Source organism: Hippopotamus amphibius, chromosome 5 (assembly GCF_030028045.1).
Source record: "Hippopotamus amphibius kiboko isolate mHipAmp2 chromosome 5, mHipAmp2.hap2, whole genome shotgun sequence".
Lineage (NCBI taxonomy): Eukaryota > Metazoa > Chordata > Mammalia > Artiodactyla > Hippopotamidae > Hippopotamus > Hippopotamus amphibius.
In genome coordinates, this window is record NC_080190.1 from 108,061,870 (window position 1) to 108,083,832 (window position 21,963).

At 36.2% G+C, this 21,963-nt stretch overlaps 1 protein-coding gene across 2 annotated transcripts in view; it reads right to left on the reverse strand.

Annotated features, from left to right (window-relative positions):
• PKIA (cAMP-dependent protein kinase inhibitor alpha) overlaps positions 1 to 19,499 on the reverse strand; it is a 109,270-nt gene extending 89,771 nt beyond the window's left edge. Inside the window, exon 1 of one of the 2 annotated variants that reach the window (XM_057736180.1) lies at positions 19,301 to 19,499. The gene's annotated coding sequence lies outside the window, so the exon portion shown is untranslated. The remainder of the gene's footprint in view (positions 1 to 19,300) is intronic. The other variant, XM_057736181.1, reaches the window with a different exon arrangement.
• Positions 19,500 to 21,963: the final 2,464 nt, after the last annotated feature.

The window sequence follows — 21,963 nt, forward strand, 5'->3', positions numbered from 1 at the left end:
GGTTATAGTGAGCATAAAAATACTAATGCAGATCTCATAAATGACCTGTTTAAATTATACTTAATAGAAACTTAGTGAAATACAGTTGTCCAATGTAGTTACAGGAGAGAATTTTCTGTGAATTTTAGTTATTATCTTTTAAAATGATAGACTATATGGTCATGTGTTACAATTACACAAATAATGTTCTAACTTAGAGAAAAAAATTACTAATTAACTTAGACCTGGTGTGTGTGTGTGTGTATATAAACAAATAATGTCATGAATGTCAGCATTATGTCCATGCAAACTAGATTGGTATATCATTTAACTCAGGCTAGCATCAGCATTGTCAATGTTTGTTTATTAAACAATGCAGTTCTTTAGGTAGGGAAGCATAGTTCTCTGGAGAAGTTGATAGACACAAGATACACAAACTGGAATATGGTGAAAAAACAGTATAGATTTTTAAAAAATTAAACCTAGGAACTTATTTAACGTGGCCAATTCTTCGGGTTGAAGAAAGAAATTCATATAGATTTTCCTGGTTCAGGCTCCAGTGAGGTCTATAGGCAATATGTAACTAGAGCAAGATTCAGGCCTATTTCCATTTTTGTGCTTACCTCTTAAACATGTCCAGTTCCTACAGCATAGAGGAAAGCACTAGATTGGCCATAGCATGAAACAAGTTTGAATTCTGGCCCTGCCACTTAATCACTGTGCACTGCTTAAATGGGCAATTTGCTAAAAAATTTGATGAACTTCAATATCCCCTCCTCTGCAAAATGAGTATAATCCCTTTTCTACCAGCTCTAGAGAGTTAGGATGGTCTGAGGAGAATATGTATATAAAAATGCTTTGAAAATTATTTAATGTTTTAAAAATATTATTTATCAATATTATTTCAAGATGAGGGAAAACGCCCCCTCCTCTAATATGTTCAGTATTTTTAGGGCCAGCCTAGATCATCCAGAAAGCTACATAAAAATTGAACATTTTAACAACACTTGACAATGTATAGATGTTAAAAAAATTATCCAAACTGGCACATTTCTTCTTAAACAGTTCTAAATGTAATGTATACATATTGCAATGAATTTGGAAATACAGAGTGAGAACAGGAGGAAGTAAAGGTCACCCAGATTCTCTGTTTCTTCAGTTAACCACTGATAAATAATTTTTAAATTTTCTTTGGGTCTTTCTTCTTTATGTATGTGATATTTAAAACCAAGTTGTGAAGATGCTTTATTTATTATTTAACATTTTTCTCTTTTCACTTAACAATTTTAATTTGTTAGTTTCTATATTGTTTCCTATTCTAAGCATCTTAAAATACTTAATAGTGAAGGTTACCTGTGAGCTATTATGTAAATAAAGTTCAGCATAGATAACCTAAGTAAACATATTAGAAATTCAAATGCTTTAAAGGATATCCCTATGTTTTTATGTGCTTGACCACTTCAAAAGTTTCATAGACAATTCCAATATTTATATTTAATTAAAGACCATGAAAATTTTTTTAGTATCTTAAAAAATAGTTAAATAAAGACTACTTCATTTACCGTGTGCCACAATTATTGAGCCCATGTGCCGCAACTACCGAAGCCCACGTGCCTAGAGCCCACGCTCCAAAACGAGAGACCACCACAATGAGGAGCCCGTATACAACAAAGAGTAGCCCCCACTCACCGCAACTAGAGAAAGTCCATGTGCAGCAACAAAGACCCAACACAGCCAATAAAATAAATAAATTAAATAAATAAATTTATAAATATATGCAGTGTACTGTACGTCAATTGTATCTCAATAAAAATTCTTAAAAAAAATGACTACTTCATTTAAAAGCTGACATGAAACCTCTAGAAAACTTCCTTCTACTTAAGTGAGGTGGTAGATATAAAAGCACTATAGAAATATGGATTATACTTGAGTTTAAATAAAAATCTTAATAAATATTATAGAATTGTTATCTACCCATTATTCTGTTACTGATTGGTAATAGGAATATTACGGAGAATGGTTGAACATTAATAATCATATGTCAATTACTAAGATCACATTTGTGTGGTACAATGAATTTGCAAAGGTACAGTATCAAATATATTTTATTGTCAAAGGTTGCCTGCCAACCAGCAAGTCATTTCATAGCTATGCTCTAACATATACCATTTATACCCAAGAGACAGCTCAGTATGTCATTAATAGTGCAGAAACTCTAAGCCAGGGATATTTCTGTCTTTATAATTTACTTGAGACAGCAGCTATTAGAAACCAGAACAATCACACTAATAACCTTCAAGTTAATTTTGACCCTAAGCTATAGTAATTTCAACAGAAGTTAGTATATTTACATACCAAATTAAAATTCCTAAACTAGTATTACAATTGATGTAGTGTTTTTATGAAATATTACATGTATACTTCATTAAAATAATAAAATGAGAACAATATAGAAATGTCATAAATATTTGTGTCCTAGAAAGGATTTAGAGGGAATTTCTGGTAGTAGAAGTTACTACATGATTAATCATTATTACTTTTACTTATAAAGCATCCAAACATATACACGTCTATAAGATTATATGCATTTACCATTAAGAGAAATATATTCCAGAATTAATTTTAAAAATATTGTTTTTACTACGCTTATGTTTTCTAACTGAGAATTCTGAGCTTTGAGCATTTTTAAATTATAGAACTGATCAGATAGAAAGCAGGAGGAAATCAACAATCCAACTCACGGCATTTGTTACTATAAAGCTTTTTATAAAAATGTTACAAAACTGAGTAGAAAAAAAGTAGAATTATTAATCAACAGTGGCTATTTAAAAAAATCCAGTTAATAGTATAGTACCTGGGTTAGGATGCTGAGGAAGACCAAAATAAATACCAAACCAAGTTTGGTTCTCTTACTTCAAAAAATTACAATATATTGCTTGTCCTAATTTGGGACTATGTAACTGCCATTCTCATGTTTCTAGTTTTACTATGAGAGTGCATTTTTTTAGGTATAAGTGTAGGGAAAAAAAAGCTGGAAAGTTCCATAGTGCAGTTTCATTCCTCCCTTTCCCTAGCAAAAAAGGTAAGAAATACTGTACCTAACCAAGAGATCTGATGATTCCAAAAGGGACAAGTCTCTATTCTAAAACACTGTTCAAGTCAGAACATTCCAAATTAGGATTTTGTGAGACACTGGAAAATTATGGCATGAAATATAGGAGAATATTTCTAATGCACTATAAAATGTATTCCTCAAAGCGAAAGAGCTAAGGGAAGGCTAAAGCACCTAATGGGTAAAATATAATCAAATGAAACAGAAGCATATTCCAAGCTGAAAGACAACAATGCCTCTATTCTCACATAATTGGATAGTAGTTATAACCCAGTAAGATCAGGTTTAAAAACGTTTAAATATATATAAATATAAATATACACATGTACAAATAACATATATAGCACCTGAAGTAGATCAATACATATCTATATTCATATGTTAAAGAATTACTTTGAAATTTTAATTTTTTTTAACTTTTGAAAAATAAACAGCTACTGAAAAAATAAGTTTTCTTTGCATAACTTGAGTCTGGAAACAAAGATTCTGCAAATGCTTCTCCAAGAACTAGTCTGCTTATTTTAAAATAATCAAATATTTGAAATAGAAGGCAAATGTTCATGAAAGCAGACGTACATGAATATATATGTGTATATATATTTATTCACACACATAATTGGTTAAATACAATTAACATATATATAATACACATAAAATACAGATCTTCCTTAACTTACTATGGCATCACATCCTGATAAACCCATCATCAACTGAAAATATCATAAACTGCAAATGCTTATATTACACTCAATCTACCAACCATCATCGTTTAGCCTAGCCTACCTTAAATGTGCTCACTCACAGTAGCCTACAGTTGGGCAAAATCATCCAACACAAACCTTATTTTATAATAATGTGTTGAATATCTCATGTGTTTTATTGAATACTGTACTGAAAGTGAAACACAGAATGGCTGTGTGTCGGTTGTGATGGAGTGGCTGAAGGAGCCGTGGCTTGCTGCTGCTTCCCAGCATCACAAGAGAGTGTCAGGCCACATATCGCTAGCCTGGGAAACGATCAAAATTCAAAATTCAAAGTATAGTTTCTACTAAATGAGTATCACTTTCGCACCATTGGAAAGTTGAAAAATCGTAGGTTGAACCATCGTAAGTTGGGGAATATCTGTATATAAATTTTTGTATAATATATGTGTATACATGTATACAAGTGTACAAATACACAGGAATTTTCACTATTTGCAACATCTCATCTTAGACTCAGACTATACCCAAAATCTATACATCAGGCCTTTGGTGAATAGCTAATGAATTCAGTGCTCAAACAGGGATTAAAAATATTGGTTTGGAAATTTAGGACAAACATACGCCTAAAAATGTTTTACATTTTTTACTTAAAAGAATATAGGTAGGTACTTATGATTAGACTCTACCAAGTGAAATAAATTACTGCAGATTTGGGTGGAGTTGTTGATCACCACAAAATTCTCACTTGTGAACAACTATGGCTTACATATTAAATGGAAGGCAGTTTTTGTACTTGTTTTCTTAAACCTAAATGGTCCACATAGTGATAAAAAGTCATATAAGAAAACATGTAAAATTATGTGCTTTTTAAGCCCAACAAAATTGTTATCATTCTAAAGCATGTCTGTGTACTATCAGTGTAGTTTTTATAGGCAGGTGTTTCTGGTACTAAACTTTTCACAATAACTGAGGCTCTATTTTTGATTTCAGTTTATAGGTGTTGCTAGCGACTGAATCTACTCAGTAGCGCATAGTAACAAACAAGACTCTGAATATTAAAATTCTAACATGTACTCTCTAAATTCTTTGAGATTCAGTAAAACTGAAAGATATCATATACCAAGAAGATACCTTTGTCTATGATGTACAATGGAGTTACAGATTAATTTTCCTTTTTGGACAACTTAATGATATTGATTAACATTAAAAAACTTCAATAGTTACATATTTAAAAAAAGATTGGGGTACGAGGCAGATAATTAGCAGTATCTTTAAAGGCTTTTGCTAGAGGAAGTGAATGCTATTTCTTTATAAATTAAAGTTGCTCTCTCCCAGGAACTTCAACACTGTATGACAAAAAAATAAAATAAAATTGTCAACTATTGCTTTTAAGAAAGGAAATAATTCCCATTTTCTGTAACATTAGCTTCTGAAATCAACACCCTTATTCAAGAACCTTGATATCATTTCTGATAATGAGTCCATGAAAAGAGTGATTAGGCATATGGTACAGTTCAGAAAGAAAATAAGATGCCAATTGCGTTTTCCCAGGTCATCTAATCAACTACTTGCAGAGTTAAAAATAGAAGCTAAGTCTAATTCCCACAGCTACTGCCAGATCAGAGCCTGACAGCTCTGTGTTGTCGTAGCTTCAACCTCTCCCATTACTGGGATTACCTGCATTGAGATATCTTCCCATGAGGTTCAGTCATTTCAAAGTTTAGTTTAAAATGGAGAGAGGTAGGAAAAGGTTCATAAATCTGGGGCAAATTTGTGGTAATGAGATCTCGTTGTAAACGGCTCACAAGAATTAGAAAGATAAAAATTGGAAACATTTATTAACCCTTACTACAGTTTCAAACACTGCAATAAGTTTCCTTTTATGTTACCTTCTTTAATCTTCACAACAACCCTGTGATTTTCCTGTTTTCAATATCAAGAAACAACACAGAGTGGTTAAGTAACGTACCCTAAGTCATACAGATAGAAAACAGCAGAGGTAGGAGTCCGGCTACCCCTATTGTTAGAAGTAGGGTTCAAAGTTCAAATTCACTTCCTGAAAGACATGATTTGGACATAAATGGTAGCCAAACTCCCCAAAATAAATTAAAAAATTAAAGAGAGAAAGGGAAGGAGGAGTGCCTAGGGATCAACATACTTTGAAAATAATGTTTAGAACTTTTTGATTGATCTTAAAAATGACCAAAAGCCAGCTGCCTGAGAGCTCTAAGAATAAAATTATTATCAAATTAAACAAAAAAACATTGATTTTTATACTTACTTTGAGATCAACCCAATTGCTTTCCTTTCATAACACTGCACTGCCATTTTATTTCATTTTCCATTGTTTTTATTAACAGATAATTTAAACACAAGTATTTTGCCTAACAGGTTAATGATTTTTTTTTTTTCTAAATGATGACCAAGATGCCAACCCCCCTCCCCTTATTCAATGGACTGTTTAGTGTCAGATCATTTTAGTGTCCGATTTAATTTTTGTGGTGAAATAGTGATTTCACAAACTGTGAAGATGTTACAGGTCCACTATAACATGCATGCAGGTGGAAAAAGTTTTCAACTGATGTAGATTTTGCTTTCTCTATGATTGTATTCTTCACACTCAATGAGATTGAAAAAGACATGGATATAAGAGAACTGTTGACTAATATTTTCTTATTAAAATCTGTATCTTGCATTTTGAGTTTTCTAAAAGTTCAAATCCATTGTGGTTGAAAAAAGAAGAGTAATGTGTTTTCTTGTCCTGGGTAAATGGACTGTGCTTGGTTGAGTGCCTTGAACTGCTCAAACTTTAAGGTCCATCACCTCTAACTCCCACCTTACCAAAACCTCAGAGGGAATAGAGTATGTTTTGACAAGAAACCGGAGAAAGGGTAGTGCCGTCCATAACTCATTCCAAAAATAATCACAATGAATTTGTGTACAATACCAATTCTTTTATATTAGGAGGGCAGCTTTCAAAATTAAATGGTATTGGCTCATTTCGTTGCTCAACAAATATCTTGTAAATGCCTGTAATAAAGCCAAGTATCAAAATGACCATTTAAGTTGCAGAAATTTTTGTTATTAATATTTTACTATTTTAAAGTAACAGTTTATATTTGAGTGCTTACCATAATATATGATACCAATAAGCTCCCTAGAAATCTAAACATTTGTAAAATATACCAAATGCTACTGTTTCATACCTTGCTTTTCAATCCTGGATTGCTTCCTAATATGGAGATGATATAAGAAATATAATCTAGACATCTCTTTTACAGGATCACCAGCCTTGTCTCAACTAACTTTTATTAATGGATACCCTCGGTATGTACATATTTATTTATTATAAAACTCTTCAGTACTGATTATTAGGTAATTCTGGTAAATGTAGGCATGTAATAATAGTTACGAGTGTCAGCCCCATTTCATTTCAGCTTTCTCCGCTGCAGGAAAGCACAAATTAGATGAAAGCAATTTCCCCAAGAACAACTCACTTCCTTGAGATGAGAGATAAACTTGGATGAACAATGATTTTTCACAATTTACTTTTGAGGGTAGTGGTTTAAAAGAAGTGCTAATGTAGTCTTTTCAGAATGAATCCTTTTAAAAATGCATTATTCTCCAGTGGATATACCTTATAATTAAAAACCTACACATATAATTTTACTTTCTTAATTTTTACATATTAACATATATAACAAATATTGAAATCTTAAAATCTTTGTAATCTTTAAAATTTGATGGCCTTTAAATCTGAATTTGAATTTAGTGAGTCTGACGGATTATTCTCAGTAACTCTATTGAGTACCACCAATTCAAATTCAACTTTATTTCTGCAAGTCCCAGAAGCATTGTGTCGTGTATGGATAGAGGGCATTAGCATCCTGGTTGTTTTTCACTACATTCTGATGACCAGAGAACCCAAGTGTGAAAGATCATGGAGAGAAGTGTAAGAAATGGCACTAAAGATATCACTGACTTCTATTTAGGGTACTCAGATTCTGCAGTATACAACAGAAGGAACAAAGCAGGTTATGTTGCTGCTACTATTGCAATGACCAAGAATCCTCAGTCTCATAGCCATTGTAGTCCATTGTTTAAGATGTGGGCTTATTGTTGCTTATTCAGGCAAAAGTCAGAATGCTTATTTGTTTTATGTCTGTTTTTAATGAGGGTTTGATAAGACAGCATTAAAGACAAAAGTAAATAGGAGAGACATTTATTAGTAGGTCACTGCATCCCAGTAAACCAAAGAAAAGGTATACCTTAAGATACTGTTGTGAAATGTCTAGTGTGTATCTGTCTGTGTTCTTGCAACCCTTCACCTTTAAGGAGCTTTCCAAAAATATGTTATAAACATGTTGCTTCATCCTTGCCCTTTTAGCATGTTAATGTCTAATTCAAGTAAAGCATGATGCAATCCCCAACAAGTTCTCTATTTCTCCTTTCTTGGACAATGCAAATCAAGGCAGTCTTCTTCTAAGGAGGGTAGTTAAAAGTTTTGCCAATTGTGTTCATACTTCAGATATTCCAACATTCTTTAGTTTAGCTTAAATAAGACACTTTCATCTTTGGGCTTTATTCTGTTACAAAATAAATTTTAAAAGATACTCTACAGAGAAACGAAGAAAAAAACAACAAAATAAAACATTTACCATAATGCAGGTACATAAATAGGAACTAAAACTAATTTTAGGTTAAAAATTAATCTTTTTTGTTTCTAGATTTAATTTAATTAAAATTTTAGATTAGGCTAGATATAAATCATCCATTGCTGAAGCTTAAAAAAAAAACTAGCTATGTATATATTACTAGTTTTCTACATTGTTGTTACAAAACTTGACTGACATCCATGATGTACTCTGTAATATTTTTGAAATGACGAAATGTGTGATCAAGAGACTTGAAATATTTCAATACTTGTGTACAGGATTTTCTTCCATGAAGTAGAAATGAAAAAAGTGAGAATGTTTCTTTGCTCAAATTATATTAAATGGATTCCCTTATATTACTTGCATTCATTTTTAAGATAGTCATAAATGGTTACAGAAAATACAGGAATACTATCTGTTGAAGAAGTTTATGGTTTTTATAGTCAATGTATGTATTCAAATTATAAATGCTTCTGTTTAATCTTGGACCCACTCCATGCCACTCCAAGAATTCTTCCATTAAAAGTAAAAGCCCCAACATACAAAGACATAAACCTCTATGTCCATTACCACATTTTTTGAAATCATAAAACTATTTGGAACTTAATAAATGTTTATCAATGGGTTCTGGCTGAATGAAATTATGGCACACTCATAGTAGACATTACTGGACATCTACTAAAGGTAATATGGTATATGTTGGATATCACTAATATGAAAGAAAGTCAATGTACTAAAAGTGTTTTGCAACTAAAAATTACTATACATTATATGTATGTACAATGAAATATCATTCACCTTTAAAAAGGAATGAAATGCTGATACATGCTATAACATGGATGAACTTTGAAAATATTATGCTAAGTGAAAGAAGCCAGGCACAAAAGGACAAATATCGTATGATTCCACTTATATGAGGCAGTTAGAATAGGCACATTACAAACCCAGGGAAATAGAATAGAGTTCACCAGAGGCTGAGGGGAGTGGAGAAATAAGGGGTTATTGTTTAGTGAGCACAGTTTCTGTTCAGGATGATAAGAAAGTTCTTAAAGTGGATAATGGTCATGGTTGCTCAACATTGTGAATGTACTTAATCCCAATAAATGATACACTTAAAAATAGTTAAAATGGTAAATTTTATGTTATGTGACGTTTTACCAAAATAAAAAATATACTATAAAATAAGTAAAAATTTACCTCTTACGAGGCATATTATGAAGTTTCCATAAAATTGCACTTATTTTAGGAGTTTACACAGTTATTATCATATTTTGGGACATATAAAGAAAGCGGCAGTTTAAGTTGCTCTTGAGTTCTTTCCCTCCATTTTCCATCTGTGTGTTTTCTAGATTAATAGTCTTGTAGGCCTCTCTTTGAATACTAGCACCAGCAGGAAACCATGCTAACTAGTACTAGTTTCCTTAAGTATCAACTAAAAATTTTAATGTACATTTATGCTGGTAATTGTTTTAGAAACTGGGAGGGATGTCATTCTTTTCTTAACTTGGCAAAAGCAAATATATTACTGTAGACAACATTACTAGAAAGAAATAGTAACTTTGAGGCAGACATACGTCCATCCTAAGAAAACCGAATACATTTCAAAGTAGACTATACCACTCAACTGCTGGCAATGTTCTTCTACATATTTGGCAGTATAGTACTCTAAGTCTGAGAAATGTTTCTTTTTTGTAAAAATGGTTTTGATTGGAAAACCCTAAATAAATCACTTGGAATGTGTAACGTTTAGAGCTCCTTCTGGGATTCCTTTTCCATGAATCAAGGTTCTTTGACTCACTATTCTCCTTGGCACTTGCTTCCTAGTCATCTCAGCTGCCTTTGTGCCAGTGCTCATGAAGTCCTCTCATTTTAGGTCCTAAAGCTGGGAGAACAATAGAATGAGAACCTCATTTCAAGTACCAGAAATGTCTGGGCTATAAAGGACACACACATTGTCAAAGTAAGCCCAGAGTGGGGTGACATCACCAAGGTCATTCCTGGCTCCACTCCCCCGTCACAGGAGGAACAACTAACAATTATTTGGAATCAGGACACCATTTGAGAGAATCTTAGAACATGGAGGTGAGGCTGAAGCACTCCCTTGCACCACAGAGACTAAGACAGACTGCATTAGAAGGGTGAGAGAAGCAGCTACACTTTGATGGCATTGTCCCTCCCCCAGGCCAGAGGAGCACCAGGCACAAGGTCTCCCCTGAGCCTCTTTCCTTCAGTAGGGGAAAAGAAATGGGGGACAGCCAGCACCACCTCTAGCATTGGGGTTGCTGTGTGGGAGCCACTGCTCTAATTTGCTCCACTGGGGTTGCAGGGGAATCTGCAGGGCCTGAACGCTAAAAGATGGACTCTGATGAAGGGGGAAGTGGCATGCAACAGCCAACACATGGGTTGTGACAGATGGAATTCATACCTGCAGTGTGCAAGTAGTGATCAAAACTAGCATCTTTGCTTATCTACACAGCCAGATAGGGGGTTCACTACAGCTAGCGAACCCAGTGGGGTACAGATTCACCTGATTCACATCTAGCTCTAGAGCCTGGTTTGCCCATACCTAAGGAAAGAGCAGAGTCACAGCCCACCCACCGTGGAGAGTGTCTTCTGGCCATCTGACCAAAAGGGCTGGCAATAAATCCTGGAAGCTATGTGGTCCAGTAGTGCTCCAGCCAGCAGGCAGGCAGGCAGAGCTGATCACCCCCAAAGTAGAGCCAGAACCAGGTGTGGAGAGTTCCTGTGCTATACACAAGCAGGGAGATTAACTCACAGCCAATGTTGAGAGTAGCTCCTAGCTCCTCCCAACTGGGAAGCCTGTTTAAGGAATCAAGAGTGGTCCCTCCCTGTCTCACCCAGGCAAAGGAGCTGAAACTAGCTCCATCCCACCTGCTGCGGAGAATGTCTTCCTGCCCCATCTGACTAGAAGGGTTGGTGACAACTCCTAGAAACTGTGCAGCCCAGCAATGCGCAAGCCTTGAGAAGGGTAGGCAGAGCTGATAGTTTGCAAAGCAAAGCTAGTAGCCTTGTTCAGCCAGAGATCTTGGGGTGTGAGTCAGCTTGAATTAAGACAACAAACAGTTTTACTGGCTTTAGAGCTGCTTCTCCTGCTGCGCCCAGCCAGGAAATCTAATTCATAGCCCTACTTGTCACTGAATACGGCCTTTAGCCTGTCCAACCAGGGAACCTAACCAGAGAACATGGGAAGCTCTATAGCCCATTCAGCAGCCCTAGATACAGTGACACCTGAACAGAGAGAAGAGCCTGTGGCCTCCCCTATCTGCAGGGCAAAATCCAGTGTCCTCATCTGACCAGGAAAATCAGTGCACACTCTGGCCTGATTTGGGTCCCCAAACAATGAGCTATAAAGGCTCTGTGTCCTGTCCTGCTGTCCTGCCAGGAAACTAATTCACAGTCCCATCTACTACTGAATATAATACCCAGTAAAGTCTGGAGGAGGAGCCCAATTACTCAAATATGCAGACACCAATGTAAGGAGTCAAAGGTCACAAAAAATTAGACAAATATGATACCATCAAAGAAAACTAATAAAGCTCCAATAACTGACCTTAAAAAAATGAAGATCTATGAACTGTCAAAGAATTCAGAATAATCCTCTTAAGGAAGTTTAATGAACTGCAAGAAAACACAGACAACAAAGTGAAATTAAGAAAACAATGCATGGACAAGACAAGAATTTTGACAAGGAAATAGCAGCATCAAAAACAAAACAAAACAGGAATACTAGAGTTTAAAAATAAAATAACTGAGAATTCAACAAAGAGTTTCAAAAGTAGATTTGACCATGCAGAAGAAAGAATCAGCAAACTGGAGAATAAGACCTTAGAAATTACCCAGTGAGAAGAATAAGAAGAAAAAGAATAAAAACGAATGAAGAAAGCCTATGGAAATTATGGGACACAATAAAATAAACAATATTCATGTTTTGGGAAGCCCAGAAGGAGAAAAGAGAGAGAAAGAGTATATTTAAAGCAATAATGGCTGAAAACTTCCCAAACCTGAGATGAGAAATGGACATCAAGATCCATGAGGCCCAAATGACCCCAAATAGATTGAATTCAAATAGGGCTACACTGAGACATATTGTAATTAAATCATCAAATGCCAAAGACAAAGAAACAATTTTAAGAGCAGCAAGAGAAAAGTGAGAAGTTACATACAAGGGAACCCTGGGATAATTGGATATTCACATGCAAAAGAATGAAACTGGACCAATGTCTTACACCACTCACAAAAATTAATTTGAACTGGATTAAAGACTCAAATGTCAGACCTGAAACTATGAAACTGCTGGCAGAAAACACAGGAGTAAAGCTCGTTACATGGGTCTTAGTCATGACTCATTGGACAGGACACCTAAAACACAAGCAACAAAATAAAAAATAAACAAGTAGAACTACATTAAACTAAAAAGCTTCTGCACAGAAAAGAAAAAAAAAAAACCCATCAACAAAGTGAAAAGACAACCTATAGAATGGGAAAAAAATATTTGTAACCATATATCTGATAAGAAATAATAACCAAAAAAAAAATAAAAAATTCAGACAAATCAATAGCAAAAAAAAAAAAAAAAAAAACCCAATTAAAAATTGAGCAAAGGACCTGAATAGACATTTCTCCAAAGAAGATATATAAAAAAGCCAACAGACACATGAAGTGACATATTACCTCACACCTGTTAGAACAGTCATCCTCAAAAAGTCAAGAGATAACAAATGCTGGTGAGGATGTAGAGAAAAGGGAACCCTTGTGCTGCTGGTGGGACTGTAAATTGGTATAGACACTATGGAAAACAGTATGGAGGTTCCTCAGAAATTAAGACTAGAACTACATATATCTAGCAACTCCACTTCTGGGAATATAACCAAAAAAAATGAAAACAACTCAAAAAGATACCTGCCCCCCCATGTTCATAGCAGCATTATGTATAATAGCAAAGACATGGAAACAACCTAAGTGCTCAATGATGAATAAGTGGATAAAGAGGTTATTATATATACACACACACACACAGACATATATACATATAACATATGTATATATGTACACACATACACTGAAATATAAGAAAACAAGGAAATCCTACCACTTGAGACAACAGAAATGGACCTTGAAGGCTTTATGCTAAGTTAAATAGTTAAATAAGTCAGACAGAGAAAGAAAAACACTATATGATCTCACTTATATATGGAACCTAAAAAAAAAAAAACGTAAAGAAAGAGATCAGACTTATGGTTATAAGAGGCAGAGGGTCAGGGGAGGGGAAATGAAGGAAGATGCTCAAAAGCACAAGCTTCCAATTATAAGATAAATACTATGGACATAATGTGCAACACGATGACTACAGCTAACACTGATGTGTGATATATAGGAAAATTGTTAAGAATAAATTCTAAGCAGTCTCACCACAAAAAAAGTATTATTTGATCTCATTTATATAAATTTGTATGTTTATGTGAGAGAGGGAAAGCATACAAAGATGCAAAAAAGGTTATGAAGTAAATTATGAAACTGCTTAGGTTCATATCTCAATCTATTAACAGTTAACAATTTGTTTAATTTTAATAGGTACAAAAATACATATTAAACATTGAAGGAACAAAAATATGAGCCCAGAGTAGATGTCCTTAAAACTTTTGCCAAGAAGGGCTGTATTAGGTCCATAAACACCTGCAATTACACAGAAAATTCTATGTGTGTGTTGTGTACAAGGGTGAGTCAAAAATTATCTGCACTCTGGCTGTAGAATTTATTTTAATTAACTTTTAGAAAAGACAAATACATCATTTTTCAGCATAATCTCCTTGCTTTTCAATACACTTTGTCCATCTGTCAACAAGCTTTTGTATTCCCTCATTAAGAAATGTTTTAGACTGAGCTGCGAGCCACGAAAGCACCACTGTCTTCACTTCTTCATCAGAAGTGAATCCGGCTCCTTCTTGATGGCTAACACTTGTGTGACCTTCTTTGAACTTCTCTATCTATTCATACACACTTCTTCATGGAAAAACACTTTCTCAACGCTGCGCACAAAGTCTTCGATAAATAACGGCACCAGGTACACCCTCAGACCACAAAAACGAATCACAGCACGCTGCTCTTTGTTCCTGCAAATCACAAGTGGGGCATCCATTTTTGCTCATACAGCAGTTACAAATGAACTGATGTGACACGTTCACGCCTGCACAGCAGTGACTGGGGAGACAGTAGCCTTGAATGGAAAGCACTGATAAGACAGTGTGGTCAACAGAAGTTTTAATATAACCGGAGTGCAGATAATTTTTGACTCACCCTTGTATGTACTTGGGGGGTGGATGCATAGCTTTTATTGAATTACTAAAGGGAATGTTAAGACCCAAAAGTTTAAAAAGCACTGGAAAGACTGATCACAACACAATTTTAAACTACTCTGATTATGTTTTTGTAGTTTTCCTTCACTCTGTTACACTTCAAAGAGCAGCATGGTGATGTGGAAAGAATCTCTACCATTTAGGTAACATCTCTGAGTTTCAGTGTAAAAGTAGCATATAATAGAAGGATGAAATTATATACCATAGGGAGATTGGGATTGCCATATATACATTACTAATAAGAAAAAAAATCAAATTATACATTTTAAATATATGCAGTTTATTGTATGTCAATTATACCTCAATAAAAGTTTTTTTTTTTTAAAAAAAGATAAAGAGAAAAAAAAGCAATTATACACCATAGATGGAAGTACCTAGCAGAGTGCTTTAAAACTAGTACTTATTTATGGGAAGCACCTTCCCCTGCTTACCTGTTTTCAACAGAATGCAAACATACTGAAAGCAGGTAAGACACCTTCTTTAAAGTTTTGTTTTGTGATGCTTCCTATGCTTTTTGATATGGATGAGCCAATATCCATGTAAGGGCATGTAAGCTCACAATAACTTTTGTTGAATATACCTATTTGAATGTACTTTCACTATATTTATTATTATATAAGGATTTTAAACTAAAATGGTAATTGCACACGTGATTTAGAGCCTAACTTGGCTCTTAGAGTAGATGGATATATGCCCCTGGAAAATAGTAACTAATTTCTTCACTAAAATCAAATTGCTGAACATCTACTTTGCATATACATAGCTAGGCACTGCATTATGAGCTGCAGGTAATAAAAAGTTGTTAGTCACAAACTCTGCTCTCCAGGTCTATTGTAGAAGAGCAAATCATGTTAAAACTAAAGGATAGACCAAAATAGAAAGTGCCAGAGGAATTTAGACCAGAGAGAAACACATCTGAAATGAGAGGAAGGTTGGTATGGGGAAGGCTTCACTGAAGAGGCAGTGTCTGATAAGAGCAACATGTAGCCAGCCGCGTGAGTGAAAGGTACAAATGAAGAAATGCAGGCGTCATATCATGGGGCACAAACTGGAAATAAAGACCATTGGTCTAGGCTGGTCATGGGGTAATTTAAGGGGATTAGTGAGAAACTAGATAAAGAGATATCTCAGGGCCTGCTACATATTACTTATTAATAATACTTTTAAACACAAGTATTTAATTTAAAGAAAGAACAATATAGGGGTAGGAGATCAGGAGGTACAAACTACTATAAAATGAGCTATTAGGATATATTGTATAACAGAAAATATAGGCAATATTTTATAATAACTATAAATGGAGTATAACCTTTAAAAATTGTGAGTCACTATATTTACACCTGTAACTTACATTATACATCAACTGTGCTTCAATTAAAAATGTTATTTTAGTGAATAAAACACTAAGCAGTAAAGTTTAAAAAAAGAACATAGGAGAGAACTTAAAAATAATGACATAATGAACATGGTAAAACAGCACAGAAATCTGGCAATTAAGAGGCCACTGATAATTTTCAAAATAGCACTTTTTCTACCCATTCTCAGTGGAGGCAATGGTTAAATAGAAAGGACAATTCTTCTTCAGCCTTATTAATCCTGTGTTTCTTTTTCTTCTTCCATTTTTCAAAATCTCAGGATAAGTCTATTTCAATTGTTGCTAATGGCAGTAATGCAACTTCAGAAAATGCCTTTTGTTAGGAGAGGGCAACTTCGACTCCCAAATCTGTACTCTCTTAAGTTACTGATAACACTGACCACCCACCAGACTAAATGATTTTTATATGATTGGAAAGCAACAGATTGATTTGAATTCTATCTTGTCAAAACTACAAAAAAGTTCCTACAGTTCATTTAGCATCTAATAGTGCACATCCTTCTATTTGGTATTCCTTCTCTTTCTTAACACCAGGCAATTAATTTTTCCTTTCTCTGGAAAACGTTTTTAAAAAAGGAAATAAAGTCATAAATCAGTTTCAGTTAGGAAGTCATACAACCATTTCTTCCCAGGGCTCTGAATTTAGAAACTTTCCTCAGAAATTGTTTAAATATAACAAAGTCCAAATTCAGAAAATCCTTAAATTTCATTATCTTACTCAGTTGCACTAAAATAAGAAATTATACTTTCTATCTTGCTTTCTTTCTTCCCCAAAAGGTTTCTCCAACCCTAATCCATAACTTAATGCATTCATCTCACCTGTAAAATCACTGGCGGGTATGATGCCAGCTTAGGCAGCTCCAGTCCCCTAATCCTGACCCATTTCTTGCCAAAGAGTTCAGTTTCTTCAGAAACCAGGTAATAGGCACTTTCAGTTTCTAATCATCATTACCATATTTTCATGTACTACTCTTCAACATAAAGACACCTTATAAAATTACAGAAATTTTTAATGTACTTATGATCAACTGCACTAACCTATATTTTATAAACCTTGGGCTACTTTCTTAAAAATGGATTATTATTTTAATGTGTTTTTCAATTATGATTCAGAGTAATTATTCACATAATTAAATATTTTATAATTAGGTAAAAAAGGTGGTAGAATAGAGGACTTTGCTGTTCTTGTCCTTTGTTCCCTCTTCCAGTTGGTGTGCCTGAGTCAAAATTTTTAATTTTGAAAATTTAATATTTCAACCCCAAACCACATACAATAGATAATAATAACAACAACAGGCCAAAAATTCGCTCCAAAGGTTTTCATGGTCTGGAGGAACAGTTCCTGGAGTGGGCCACTTGGAGTGGGATTTGCCCATCCCCTCCACTCCCTCTGCCTCACATATGGAAGGTAGAGACAAAGAAACCAACTCGAATCTTTCCAAAGTGTATTTCTAAATAGAGAATTTGTAATCAGAAAAACAATAATGATATATAATAGAAGTAACGATTTTGCAGAACCAGTATCTTTGTCTAAAAGCAATATTTTAAAAAAAGAGGCTAAGCAGAGGTAAATTGTTTAGCTATAAACCCTGGCCCTCTTTTTCATTGATCTCCTATTTTAATGTATTAAAATAAAATTGCACAGCTTTTTGAATCAAACTGTCTCTTTAATTTCAAATTTAAAGATAACATCTCTTTTTGAATAGAATATTGGCACACAGATACCCCACAGTCTGGCTTATTGCAACTGTTCTCTGTTGGTGAAGTGGCACATTTGCAATCCCCATCACAGCCATCTTAACCATTTCACAGCATATCATTTAAATGTACATCCCTAGGTGGGCAACAGGAATGGGCACTTGAGCTCAGCAGCAAGGCATTTGTGGGGAAATCCTAGGTCAGAACCTCTAAAAGGGAAGACTGACTTGAGGATGCCCAAATTACTTGAGGCTTAGATTGGCCAGCTTCCCTGGCTGTCTGACTGCCTGTGGGGAAAGCCTCTCTGGAAACTCTTTTGAGGTTATTGGGGAATCCTAGGACTAACGCACTGCTTGCTTTTGCGGGAGGACTTGCCCATACGTACCCTGCTAGGTGTCTCATAACCTAGCTGGACTAAAAAAGCTTCAAGAAAAACGGAATAGACTGACATTCACATTTTTATTTCCACTTATTCTTAAGCACAGGGAGCAAAATATATAGGTATAGCCCTCTTTCTCACACCCCAACAGATTCTGCTGTCCTCGAAACCCATCTGGTAGCTGCAGTGACTACAGTGAAGGGAATTACTGGAAACCATGTTGGTACTGGGCTTAAAGGATTTTTCATGCCAGGTATTTTGGGGAAGGACATAGATAACAGTCCAAACGTAGTGTAAGGCAATGCCCTTTCTGGGTCCTTGACAAAATCAGTCATGGAACAGAGGTGGTGAACAGCAGCTGACAAGAGCTGGCCTGTTAATGGGCACGGCATCCCCGGGGAAAAAGAAAAAACAAGAAAAAATCAATGAAATGATTGACAAGAGAAGATGGTAAATGAAGGGAGAAGTGGGGACAAGTGCTGCTCAACCCAAGCTGAACTCCAGGAGGTAAGTTTCTCCTCTAATTTGAGACTCTTTCTAAAGGCTCAGTATTGAAGTGGGCGTCTGACGTTGAAATGTTCACAGACCCATTCTGATAACTGGAAAGGGAGAAGACAGAGGAAGGCAAAAGGAGAGGGAAGATTTCCGATTACTTCTCCAGGCTGCTGGCCAAGGACCTGCTGCTTGCAAACCAGAAAATAACCAAGCGAAGGTTGAAGGCAGCAACGTAAAAGTGCAACTCAAATTATTTTACATTCTGAATCCTCTTCAATATCTAAGCGAGTCTGGCATGGCAATATTATCTTAAGAGTACAGAGGCTGACCGCCTTCTTTGTTTGCCCAGTAACACCGCACCTCCAATCTCAGGCACTTGGCCGATTAACATTTCAATTCCAGTTGTTGCTGCTTCTCCCATCGCAGAATGCAGCAGGGTTATTGCCCTTCTTTGCTCCCTATTACATTATTAACCAAGCAGAAAGCACCGCGCAGTGTTGCCGTGGCTAATAATAGCCGGGCTGCCTACCTTATCTGGAGGGATCGAGTCAGCGCATGTCCCGGGCGCCCGCTGCCCCGGGGCCGCAGTGCCGCCGCGCGGGTCTGTGCGTGGTCAGCTCGGCCGGCCCCCACCCCACCTGCCAGCTGCCGCCGCTGCTCCCGCCGCCGAGCCCCGGCCGCATGAAGTCATCCCCCGCCCCGGGCCGGAGCGCTGCATTCCGCGCTAGCCGCGGGGGGAGAGGGACCTCTCCCGGCTGCGGGGATCGGCTCTTGGAAACCGCGCCCGACGATCGCTGCCCTTCCCGGTTTTAGGATTATTTCCTGGGAATGCTTTCACGGATGAAGTGTCGCCGGGTGGTGGACCGAGAGAGAAGAGCCAGAGAGACTTGCTCTGCATAGCGCTTTTCCTCCGAGCACTCCCCTGTCACTCCCGCGGCATGGACAGCTCCATTCCACTGTGTGGGTTTCCCACCCTCTTCATCTTTCTTATCAGTATTGTTCATTTCGCTGAATTTGAGAGCGGGATTAGCCTTTCAGATAAACATTCAACCACTCCGAAAATGTTTTAAATTGGCAACCAGTTTTTCTAAGCCCCTCGTAGCGGGCTCTGCTTTCCCCCAACACACACACACACACACACACACACACACACACACACACACACACACACAGTTACGCGCACGTACACATACAGCCAAACCACTCACAATTATGAAAGCTGGGACCTCTAGCCCTCTTGCCTACGTAATGGAACAGGAAACTCCCAAAGGACTGGAGCAGTAGGACCAGCTAGAGAAAGCACTCAAGGAAAGACAGAAGGGTCGACCCAGGATGTTGTTGTTGTTTAGTGTTCTTAGAGGACAGATGTTCCCCCTCTAACATCCCCTACCCCCGCCCCGCCCCAAGCGGATGGCTGCTCTGGTGACAGCTATAACATTTGGAAACAAAGAAGCTGAATCCACATTAACAGATGGCTGTATCTCTCTTTCCAGAAGGATTTATTCGAATTGGCTTTAGGAATAATGTAAGCATATATGCATATAAGTCCTTTCCTTCTCTCTTTAAATTGGCATCAGCCATTAACAGGTCTCTCCACCTGTGCCTGTCTGTCTGTCTATCTCTCAATCTTCCTCCCTCCCTCCCTCTCCTAAGCTGACCAGATCAACAGTTTGGAGTTTTAAGGGGGAAAAAAGGCCAAAGATGTGTTCTCTTTACAGTTGAACCAGGGGTTCTTTTCCCAGTTTTGAGCCATTCCCAAGTAGAGAGGCTCTTTGACACTAGGGTTCTCTGTGAGCGAAGTTCTCACATTCAACTCGTTTTTAGAATTGCCCATCACTAGGTGCAGGCCAGTTGTATCCTTGGATTTGTCCAGCAACCTAAACACTGTAATTGCACAAGGCCAAGGTAGTACTTTTGATCTAACCCTCTGTTCAGCAGTTCCAAAATTAGGAGGTAGTGTAGCAAGCAGAGTCAAGACTCAATAAGAATTTTTGACCCTAGAATGCATGCTTGTTGAAAGCTGGAACAACCTAATTCATCCCTCTGAGCTTCTCTTTCATAAAATTAGGCCATAAATATCACCAAAGAGCAGGAGATTCTTAATATGTACCAAAAGGTGTGTGTAATCTGGATGGGAATGTTACACCTTTAATTTCTCTAACCTCTAACTGAAATTTAGTATTCAGCATTTCCTTTCAATATATATGCAGACAACAAACCACAATAATATTAGAAGTACCTGTGACTTTGTCACCAGTAGACATCACAGATAATTTCCTATTGCAGTTTTTATAGATATCTCAAAGTATCACTACTGTGATGTTTTAATCAAATTATCATTACCTTTTTTAATTTACTTAACAGACTAAATATTTTTAGAATGGTTTTAGATATACAGAAAAATTAAGGAGATGGTACAGTATTCTTCTATATTTCATTCCCAATTTCCTCTATTATTAACACCTTACACTAGTATGGCAGCTTTGTTGCAATTAATGAGCTAATATTAATACAATAATATTAACCAGAGTCTGTATTTATACAGATTTCCTTGACTTTTGTCTAATGTCCTTAATTCTGTTTCAAGCATCTATCCAGGACACCACACTACCTTTAATTATGAAGTTCCCTTTGGCTCCTCTGGGTTGTGATATTTTCCCAGACTTTTCTAGTTTTTGGTAACCTTGACAGTTTTAAGGTGTAGTGATCAAGTATTTTGTAGCATACCTCACTAATGTAATCTCTTTGATGCTTTTCTCATGATAAGACTAGGATTATGGTTTATTGGGAGAACAACCAGATAAAGTACCATTTTTATAATGTTATATCAAGGGTACATACTATCAATGTGATTTGACTATTGATGTTGACCTTGATAACCTCCTGAGGTAGTGCCTCAGGTTCTTCCTCTATAAAGTTACTCTTCCTCTGCCCCTCCCACATTACACTCATTATACTATCATTACAAGTGACACTGGAAGGAAGTCACTATGTGAAGCCCACACCCAAGGAGTGGAGAGCTACGCCCCACCTCCTTGAGGACAGGGTATGTACATAAAGTATTTGGAATTCTTCTGCACAGGAGGTTTATCTGTTTTCCCCTAAATATTAATTTATTCAACCATTTACTTGTATCAGGATAGACTCATGGATATTTATTTTATACATTGGATTATAATCCAATACTACTTT